The sequence below is a fragment of the Triticum dicoccoides genome, chromosome 3A (assembly GCF_002162155.2).
Source record: "Triticum dicoccoides isolate Atlit2015 ecotype Zavitan chromosome 3A, WEW_v2.0, whole genome shotgun sequence".
Taxonomy (NCBI): domain Eukaryota; kingdom Viridiplantae; phylum Streptophyta; class Magnoliopsida; order Poales; family Poaceae; genus Triticum; species Triticum dicoccoides.
In genome coordinates this window covers 665,430,455-665,441,713 of record NC_041384.1, presented here as the reverse complement: position 1 = coordinate 665,441,713, position 11,259 = coordinate 665,430,455, and positions in this window count along the sequence as shown.

Below are 11,259 nucleotides of genomic sequence, written 5' to 3'. Positions count from 1 at the left end.
GTCAGGTTTGGAAGCCTAAACTACACGGCTGACATCCCCGGGGACTTAATCTTTGACGGATTCGAGACACAGCCAAGCATGTCCCACTGTATCGATGGGCATGATATAGCTCTGCCGCCGAACAGCGCCTTGGAGGCCGCACACGCATCGGTTCCGACCATTGATTCGGAGCCCGCTGCACCAATCGAGGATCAGTGGTTGGACGCTGCCTCAGGGGCTGCGATCTCAGAGGTGTTCGAGCCGAACTCCAGCCCCGCACTCCGCATGGCCCGTGACTCCAAGGAGCCGGATTCCTCTCCGAACTCCGAGCCCCCCGTGCCTCCGCCGATCGAATCCGATTGGGCGCTGATAATGGAGTTCACCGCCGTGGACATCTTTCAGCACTCACCCTTCGGCGACATCCTGAATTCTCTAAAATCTCTCTCTTTATCAGGAGAGCCCTGGCCGGACTATGGTCAGCGAGGTTGTGATACGGACGATGAAGAAATTCAAAACCCACCCACCACCCACTTCGTACCCACTGTCGACGACTTAACCGACATGCTTGACTTCGACTCGAAGACATCGACGGCATGGACGACGATGCAGGAGACGAACAAGAACCAGCACCTGTAGGGCATTGGAAGGCCACCTTGTCATATGACATATATATGGTGGGCACTCCAAAGGATGGAGATGGCGATGGAACAGTGATGGACGATACCTCTAAGAAACAGCCCAAGCGCCGGCGTCAGCGGCGCCGCTCTAAATCCCGCCAAAGCAAAAACGGTGATTCCGGCACGAGAGATAATACTACTCCGGATAACGCCGAAGAACACCCCCTCCAGCAAAATTCGACACAGGAGGACAAAGAAGCCAGCCCTCACGAGAGGGCGGTGAACCAAGAGGTTGAGGACGATAATTATACGCCTCCCTCCGAAGACGAGGCAAGCCTCGACGACGACGAGTTCATCGTGCCAGAGGATCTTGCCGAACAAGAGCGTTTTAAACGCAGGCTCATGGCCACGGCAAGCAGCCTCAAGAAAAAGCGGCAACAGCTTAGAGCTGATCAGGATTTGCTAGCTGATAGATGGACTGAAGTCCTTACGGTCGAAGAGTATGAACTCGAACGCCCCTCCAAGAGTTACCCAAAGCGGAGGCTGCTACCCCGACTAGAGGAGGAAGCACCTACATCACCAGCGCGTGACATGGCCGACCGGCCACCTCATGGCCGCGATAGAGAGGCCTCTTGGCCCTCCAATCAAGCCATGCCCCGGCACCGCGTCAAGCATACTAAGGCACTGGAAAATGCGCCCGACCTACGCGACATCCTGGAGGACAAGACAAGGCAAACAAGATCGATCTACGGATGGCGCAGGCGCCCCACTGCACGTGACGGTGATCGTCACTCCGGATGCAATGAATCCGGCTAGGCCGAACTCAATAGACAAAGCTCCTTCGAGCTGCGTCATGATATAGCTCAATACAGAGGCGCCGCACACCCACTATGCTTCACAGAAGAAGTAATGGATCATAAAATCCCTGAGGGCTTCAAACACGTAAACATCGAATCGTACGATGGCACAACAGATCCTGCGGTATGGATCGAGAATTATGTCCTTCATATCTACATGGCCCGCGGCGATGATCTACACGCCATCAAATACCTCCCACTCAAACTTAAGGGACCGGCCCGGCATTGGCTTAACAGCTTGCCAGCAAACTCAATCGGTTCTTGGGAGGATCTGGAAGCCGCATTCCTTGACAACTTCCAGGGCACTTATGTGCGACCACTGGACGCCGATGACCTAAGCCACATAATTCAGCAGCCAGAAGAATCGGCCAGGCAATTTTGGACACGGTTCCTAACAAAGAAAAACCAAATAGTTGACTGTCCGTACACACAGGCCTTAGCGGCCTGCAAGCATAATATCCGTGACGAGTGGCTGGCCCGGCACCTGGGACAGGAAAAGCCGAAATCTATGGCAGCCCTCACGACACTCATGACCCGCTTTTGCGCGGGAGAAGACAGCTGGCTAGCTCGCAGTAACAACTTAACCAAGAACACCGGTAATCCGAATACCAAGGGCAAAAGTGACAGGTCACGTCGGAACAAGCAAAAGCGCCGCGTTAACAGCGACAGCAACGAGGATATGGCAGTTAATGCCGGATTCCGAGGCTACAAATCCGGTCAACGGAAATAGCCATTCAAAAGAAAAACTCAGGGCCCGTCCAGTTTGGATCGAATACTCGACCGCTTGTGCCAGATACATGGCACCCCCGAAAAGCCAGCCAATCACACCAACAGAGATTGTTGGGTGTTCAAGCAGGCAGGCAAGTTAAGAGCCGAAAACAAAGATAAGGGGCTACATAGCGACGATGAGGAGGAGCCCAAGCCGCCGAACAACAGTGGATAGAAGGGATTTCCCCCGCAAGTGCGGACGATGAACATGATATACGCAACCCACATCCCCAAGAGGGAGCGGAAGCGTGCGTTACGGGACGTATATGCGATGGAGCCGGTCGCCCCAAAGTTAAACCCATGGTCCTCCTGCCCGATCACCTTTGATCGAAGGGACCACCCCACTAGCATCTGTCACGGTGGCTTCACTGCATTGGTTCTAGACCCAATCATTGACGGATTTCATCTCACAAGAGTCCTGATGGACGGCGGCAGCAGCCTGAACCTGCTTTACCAGGATACAGTGCGAAAGATGGGCATAGATCCCTCGAGGATCAAGCCCACCAAAACGACCTTTAAAGGCGTCATACCAGGTGTGGAAACCAACTGTATAGGCTCAGTTACACTGGAAGTGGTCTTCGCATCTTCGGATAACTTCCGAAGCGAGGAGTTAATCTTCGACATAGTCCCGTTCCGTAGTGGCTATCACGCACTGCTCGGGCGAACCGCATTCGCAAAATTCAACGCGGTACCGCACTATGCATACCTCAAGATCAAGATGCCAGGCCCTAGGGGAGTAATCACGGTCAATGGGAACACTGAACGCTCCCTCCGAACGGAGGAGCACATGGCAGCGCTCGCAGCAGAAGTACAAAGCAGCCTCTCTAGGCAGTCCTCCAGTTCGGCCTTCAAAAAGCCGGACACTGTCAAGCACGCCCGGAGTACCCTACAACAAGACCGCCTGGCACGTTCCGAGCTAGCGTAGCAATGCGGCCCCAACCCTAGCCCTCGCGATATAGCAAAACCAGTGCTTCGCGTACATAACTATGCTCTTGAAATACCATGGGCACAGGGGAACGGGCGCTATCATGGCACGCCTGAAATACGGCTTAAACCGCACCAGGGGCTGCCGGATTCCTTCTTTTTTTTCTCTTACTCTCAGGACTCCATACTTCGGACGACCCGTTCGGCAATTCAACTGCCGCACAAACGATGCAAGATCTAGGGAAGCAGACAAGCCGCGCCGCATTATGGAACTCCCAGGTGGTCTCTATTGCGAGTAGTATACCTGTTTTTTAATACAATTCTGCGGCCTCCCCCTGGCCAGGACATGTCAAATAGTCCATTTTATTTCGCCTATCGCACTATTTGTATCGTTCCTCTTTCATAGAAGCCTTTCTATAAACAATGCATAGCTTTTTGTCTATTTTTTGCATTACCCTCTTTTTATATATATGTTTATTAATAACATGCTGCATCCGTACACTGTGGTACGGCAAAATATGCCAGGGGCTTCAGTACCCATCAATATGGCGTGAGAACTCCGTCCACTTTCACAAGTGCGGCACCCCGAACTTATAGCACTATATGCATCGGCTCCGAATCATGATTTGGGTCAATAGTTGGGTTTGCCCGACTCCTATGTTTTGGTGCCTTATGTTCCGCTATATCGGCCTTGACAGATTTGGCAGTTTTAAGGGACGCAGCAAGCTCGGACACTCGCGTCTTCGAGTCGAGCTCCAAACTCTCATGCTTTTGCATGAGAACCTGAAGCTCTTGCCGCACCTCGCCGACCTGCGCCTCAAATTTCTCCCACTCGGCGCGCTCAGTGGCCGCATTCTTCTCAGCCTCGGACAGCGCCTGCTTGAGGGTTGCCACCTTAGTTGTGGCCCCTACAATAAGCAGTATACTCCTGTCATTTTTTGCAATTGCGCCTCCCTATAGGCATTTTTTATAAGGTATCTCTTACCTTCTTTCTCCTCGAGTTGCCGTTTGGCAAGGCCGAGCTCTTGCTCGGTCCGCTCGAGGCCCTGCTTCAGGGCACCCACCCCTGCAATGTGGCCAGCAGCGAAGCCTGCATAAGTATATTGACTCCTTTTTAGTTAGAGTCCTGCGATATTTAATAGATCCTCTATTCGGCTTTTCTTTCCGAACGCCAAACAGAGCATCAGGGGCTACTGTCTATACGGTAATATTTTTACATATTTTTACTTACCTTGAAGCCTGTTAGAAGGCTAGCACAAGCTTCACTCAGTCCGCTTTTGGCGGACCAAACCTTTTGGACCACCGTACTCATGATGGCACGGTGCTCCTCGTTGATGGTGGCGCCCTTAAGCTCCTCCAACAGATTGTCCGGCGCCTCCGGTTGGACGGAGGACGCCGGTGCAGTAGGCTTGCTCCTCTTGGCAAGAGTTCGCCTACCGCGGTCCGGAACCGTTGATGATTCCGGCGCAGTGTCCGGCTTAAAGCCGGACTTGGAGCCCAGGGGGGTCTTTTCCCCTTCACTCCTGGAGTCTGGGAGGTCGCCTTGCGGATCCTCCTGGACCACCTCCTCTGGCCCCGGAGCTTGTCGCGATGCCACTTCGGCGTCATCTGCAGCACAGGGGGAAGCAGTAGGCGGAACTGAATTCACGTCCGATGAATCCAGGGAGCCGCTCGACGTCTCGTCGAGCCCATCCTTGGGCAGACTGCATGATTATATCCGACATTAGGGAAAGCTGTGCAACAAAAGGAATATCACGAGTTACTCTGGTATCCAAACACTTACAATCTCGCCGGACGCTTGGCCCTATCCGGCCACTCCTCTTCGTCCTCGTCGGCGTCGGGGACGTAGTCCGGCGGAGGGGTTTTCCTTTTCTTGGACCCCTCGGCCTCCCCTACTGGGACGGCCTTCCTGTTCTCTCCTCCCCCCGCTGGAGGGGGCGAGGTTTCTTGTTCCTCCTCGTAGTCTTCACAGGAGGAGTGCGTCTCGGACTCGTCGGACGACGAGTCCGACACCACCATATGCCGGGAACTCTTTCGAGTCCCCGTGGCCTTCTTCTTCTTGGCCTTCTTCTCAGGCACCACACAAGGTGCCGGAACCAGCAGCTTCTCTAGGAGAGCAGGGGCTGGGTCTTCGGGCAAGGAGCCGGATAGTTAATCTGTCCAGATTTCTCCCACCAATCATGTCAATGGTGAGGGAGTTTAAATCCCGCATAGAGTCAAACTATGAAAAAACTTAACATCCTGTAAAAGATGGAAATATCTTACCTCGCTAGGAGGACGCTGCGAGCTGAATCCGTGGTCTTCGGAGGCCGATGTGGGAGCCTCGGCGCCTTTGGTTAGCCCCCTCCAGACATCTTTGTACGTCGTGTCGAAGAGCCTGCTCAGAGTTCGGTGCTGTGCCGGGTTGAACTCCCACAAATTGAAGTCCCGTTCTTGACACGGAAGGATCCGGCGAACGAGCATGACCTGGATTACGTTGACAAGCTTGAGCTGCTTGTTCACCAGGGACTGGATGCATTTTTGCAGTCCGGTCAACTCTTCTTCGTCGCCCCACGACAAGCTCGTCTCCTTCCAGGACGTAAGCCGCGTAGGGGGTCCGGATCGGAATTCAGGGGCTGCGATCCACTTCGGATCGCGTGGCTCGGTGATGTAAAACCACCCTGACTGCCACCCCTTCAAGGTCTCCACAAAGGAGCCCTTGAGCCATAGGACGTTGGCAATTTTGCCCGCCATGGCACCTCTGCACTCCGCCTGGTTGCCGCGCACCACCTTTGCCTTGACGTTGAAGGTCTTGAGCCAGAGGCCGAAATGGGGGCGAATGCAGAGGAAAGCCTCGCACACGACGATAAACGCCAAGATATTGAGGATGAAGTTCGGGGCCAGATCATGGAAATCTAGGCCATAGTAGAACATGAGCCTGCGGACAAATGGGTGGAGAGGAAAACCCAGTCCGCGAAGGAAGTGGGGAAGAAATACTACGCTCTCATGGGGCCTTAGGGTGGGAAGAAGCTGCCCCTCCTCAGGAAGCCGGTGGGCGATGTCTTTGGACAAGTATCCGGCCTTCCTTAACCTTTGACGTGGCCCTTCGTGACGGACGAGACCATCCACTTGCCTCCTGCTCCAGACATTGTTGGAGAGGGTTGAGGGAGGAAGTGCGGGCTTGGGCGCTTGAGCTCGGGTGCGCAGAAGATGGATAGGCAAAGCAGGAAGAAGGCGTAGGTAAAAAGGTGGATCCCTATCCCCTTATATGGGCGGATGCGACTATGCGTCCCCACCAGCCTAGTAAAACTCGCTTGCCTCCCAAGCGCCATGATAAGTGGCGCGGTTGGGTTACCCACGTCCGTATTAACGAGAATCCCGTAAACAAAGGGGACACGATCTCTGCTTTGACAAGACGTGCCAAGGAAACCGCCTCGCAAAACACGCTGAGGTGGAGAAGTGAAAACGATTCGAATAAAGGCTTGGCCGTAGTGTGATGTCACGCTGCGGAATATGTCAGCAGATTAGATTTGTGTTAATATTATTCTCTCTATGGCAATACGTGGAAGCTTATTTTGCAGAGCCGGACACTACTCTTGGTGTTTACAAACTCTTATGAAGAATTTGGAGGAGGAACCCGCCTTACAATGGCGAAGACAATTTGCGCGCCGGACTCATCATCATTGAAGCCTGGTTCAGGGGCTACTGAGGGAGTCCTGGATTAGGGGGTGTTCGGGTAGCCGGACTATACCTTCAGCCGAACTCCAGGACTATGAAGACACAAGATTGAAGACTCCGTCCTGTGTCCGGATGGGACTTTCCTTGGCGTGGAAGGCAAGCTTGGCGATGCGGATATTCAAGATATCCTACCATTGTAAACGACTTTGTGTAACCCTAACCCTCTCCGGTGTCTATATAAACCAGAGGGTTTTAGTCCGTAGGACAACTTCATCATACAACAATCATACCATAGGCTAGCTTTTAGGGTTTAGCCTCCTCGATCTCGTGGTAGATCTACTCTTGTACTAGCCATATCATCAATATTAATCAAGCAGGACGTAGGGTTTTACCTCCATCAAGAGGGGCCGAACCTGGGTAAAACATTGTGTCCCTTGTCTCCTGTTACCATCCGGCCTAGACGCACAGTTCGGGGCCCCCTACCCGAGATCCGCCGGTTTTGACACCGACAGTGGCACCGGCTTACACTGAGACCCCAACCGGCTTAAAGCATCGGCTGCTTCGTTCTTTCGACGGTCAATGTGCTCCACCTGATAACCTTAAAAGTGTCCTGCAATGGCATCAACCTCTAGGCGATAAGCCGCCATGAGAGGGTCCTTCGAATCCCACTTGCTAGACACCTGTTGAGCCACTAGATCCGAGTCGCCAAGACATCTGACCTGGCTCAAGCTCATCTCTTTTGCCTCTCGAAGACCATGGGGCAAGGCTTCATACTCTGCAGCGTTGTTAGTGCAAGGAAACATCAACCGTAACACATAACAAAATTTGTCACCTCGTGGGGAAGTTAGCACGACTCCAACCCCCGAGCCTTCCAACTGCCTGGACCCATCAAAATGAATAGTCCAATACGCGTTGTCTGGTTTCTCTTCTAGCATCTGCATCTCTGTCCAGTCATTGATGAAGTCAACCAGGGCTTGAGATTTAATTGCACTACGTGGAACATACTTCAACCCATGAGACCCAAGCTCAATTGCCCACTTGGCGACTCGCCCAATGGCTTCTCTGTTATGAATGATGTGTCCCAAAGGAGCAGAGCTATCCATAGTGATTGGATGTCCCTGAAAGTAATGCTTAAGCTTCCGGCTGGCCATGCACACCCCATATACAAGCTTCTGCCAATGTGGATATCGTTGCTTAGATTCAATTAGCACTTCACTGATGTAATAAACTGGCTGTTGAACCGGATACTCTTTGCCAGCCTCCTTGCTCTCTACCACAATAGCCGCACTAACAGCTCGTGTGTTGGCAGCCACGTATAACAATAGCGGCTCTTTCTAAATTGGAGCATCCAGGACTGGCGGCTCAGCAAGCTGTGTCTTCAGATCCTCAAAAGCAGCGTTCGCAGCATCGCTCCAAACAAAAGCATCTGTTTTCTTCATCATATGATAAATAGGCATTGCCTTTTCCCCTAACCGGCTTATGAACCGGCTCAAAGCAGCAACTCGACCCGCCAGCCGCTGGACATCATTGATGCATGTTGGTTTGGCTAGGGATGTAATTGCCTTGATTTTCTCCGGGTTAGCTTCAATGCCTCGGTTGGACACCAAAAAACCCAAAAGCTTGCCGGCTAGGACTCCAAAAACACACTTGGCCGGGTTAAGCATCATCTTGTAGACCCGGAGATTATCAAAAGTCTCTTTCAGATTTGTGATCAAGGTTTCCTCTTTCCTGGATTTCACCACTATGTCATCCACATAAGCATGAACAATACGCCCAATCTGATCATGAAGACAATTCTGCGCACACCACCGGTAAGTCGCCTGGGCGCTCTGAAGCCCGAAAGGCATAGACACATACCAGAGAACTCCAAAGGGAGTAATAAAAGCTGTCTTCTCCTGATCTTTGATCGCCATCATAATCTAATGATAACCGGAATAAGCATCCAAGAAACTCAAACTTGCGCAACCCATAGTAGCATCAATGATCTGATCAATACGAGGGAGAGCAAAAGGATCAGCCGGACAAGCTTTTTTCAGATCAGTGTAATCTACACACATACGCCAGGTGCCATTCTTTTTTAGTACAAGCATTGGGTTAGCTAACCACTCCGGGTGAAAGGCTTCCACAATGAACCCGGCTGCTAAGAACCGGGCCACCTCTTCTCCAATGGCCTTGCGCCTTTCTTCATTGAACCGTCGGAGAAACTGTCTGACAGGTTTGAACTTTGGATGAATATTAAGAGTGTGCTCAGCGAGTTCCCTTGGGACACCCGGCATGTCTGAAGGTTTCCATGCAAAGATGTCCCGGTTCTCACGGATGAACTCGATGAGCGTGCTTTCCTATTTTGGATCCAAGTTTGCGCTGATGATGAACTATTTGGATGAGTCACCAGGCACAAAGTCAAGCATCTGAGTGTCATCAGCTGATTTGAATTTCAACACCGGCTCATGCTCTGCTGTGGGTTTCTTTAATGACGTCATGTCCGCTGGGTCAACATGATCTTTGTAAAACTTTAACTCCTCCGTTGCAGAGACGAATTCTGCATAGGCAGCATCACCTTCTTCACACTCCAGGGCAATCTTCCTGCTCCCATGTACCATAGTGGTACCCTTGTGACCCAGCATCTTGAGCTGCAAATACACATAACAAGGCCGAGCCATGAACTTGGCATAAGCCAGCCGCCCAAACTTAGAATGATATGGGCTTTTGATCTTAACCACCTCAAAGGTTAATTTCTCCACTTTGGAGTCATATTCATCCCCAAAAGCTACTTCTAGCTCAATCTTAGCAACTGGGTATGCCGACTTACCAGGTACCACACCATGAAAAACAGTGTTGGACTGTATAAGATTTTTATCAGTCAATCCCATCCGGCGGAACGTCTCATAGTAGAGGATGTTGATGTTGCTGCCTCCATCCATGAGTACCTTAGTAAACTTGTATCCACCAACCTGAGGTGCCAATACTAAAGCCAAGTGGCCCGGGTTATCTACCCGGGGCGGGTGATCCTCTCTGCTCCACACGATAGGCTGCTCTGACCAACGTAGATAACGTGAAACTGCCGGCTCAACATCATTGATGGCTCTCTTGTGAAGTTTCTGGTCCCTCTTGCATAAGCTGGTGGTGAATACATGATATTGCCCACTACTCAGCTACTTCGGATTGCTCTAATAACCAGATTGTTGTTGCTGATTACCCTGGTCGGCTTGCTGATTATATCCTCCTTGGTGACCAGGATAACCTTGACCGTGAAAACCTCCTCCGCCTGAACCGGCTCCCGGGTGTCGTGACCCCCATCAAACGTATTTGAATTTTTAAATGCCTTCATGATTGTGCAAACTTTCCACAGGTGAGTGGCTGGTTTCTCCCGGGTGCCATGCTTTGGATAAGGTTCATTCAACAACTACTCCAGGGTGGGGCTTGACCCACCCGATCGAGGGGGTTGTCTGCCCTTGCGCCGTTGATTACCACCCTGTGCATTAGTATTAGCAACAAACTCATCATCCTTGCGTTTATTACCTCCCTGATTTGCCGCGTTATGTTGGTGACCCTTGTCGTTGCCGTTCTTCTTTCCCTTTGTTGCCTTTCTTTGTCAGACACCGGGTCTTTGGTGGTATCAAAATCAGCATAGTTGATGAGAGCCGCCCTTAATGTTCACATGTCATTACAGTCATGTTTGAGCCGCCCCAGCTTCTGCTTTAGAGGTTCAAAACAACAATTTTCTCCAACATTAAAACTGTTGAGCCGGCATCCATCTTATCAGATGAATGTATTATCTCTTTGACCCGGCACACCCAATGGGTTGTGGATTCTCCATCCTCTTACTTACAATTGGTCACGTTCACAATCGACATAGGCTTCTTACACGTGTCCTTAAAGTTTTGGATTAACCGGGCTTTCAACTCTGCCCATGAGCCGATAGAATTGGGTGGCGATCCCTTTAACCAAGTAGGAGCTGTTCCATCCAACATCATAGTAAAATATTTGGCCATTGCAACGTGGCTAACCTCCAATAGTTCCATAGCCATCTCATAACTCTTAATCCAAGCCCCCGGCTGTAGGTCAGTCGTGTAATTAGGCACCTTAGGAGGCCCCTTGAAATCCTTTGGCAACCGCTCATTGCGTATGGCCGGCACCAAGCAAGGCACACCTCTGGTTCTTGTGCCTACTCCTGCCTCAACCGAGGTTGCTGGATAAGCCGAAAAGGTTTGATGAGCCGCCTGCTCTGCCACCATTTGAGCTGCTCCTTCCGCCTCTTGACGAATCCTCTCTTGATCCGCTAAATTAAGGGCTCCAGCCCGCACTGGCTCATGCCTATATGGCCGGTTGTGGCGCTGAGCATTACTTGACATCTCTGCAGACTCCATGTGCCTACTGTAACTCCGGCTCCCACTTGGGCGAGGAGTTGAATGGATCATGTCTTGACTGTAGGAGTATGCATCCTGCTGGGCCAGAGT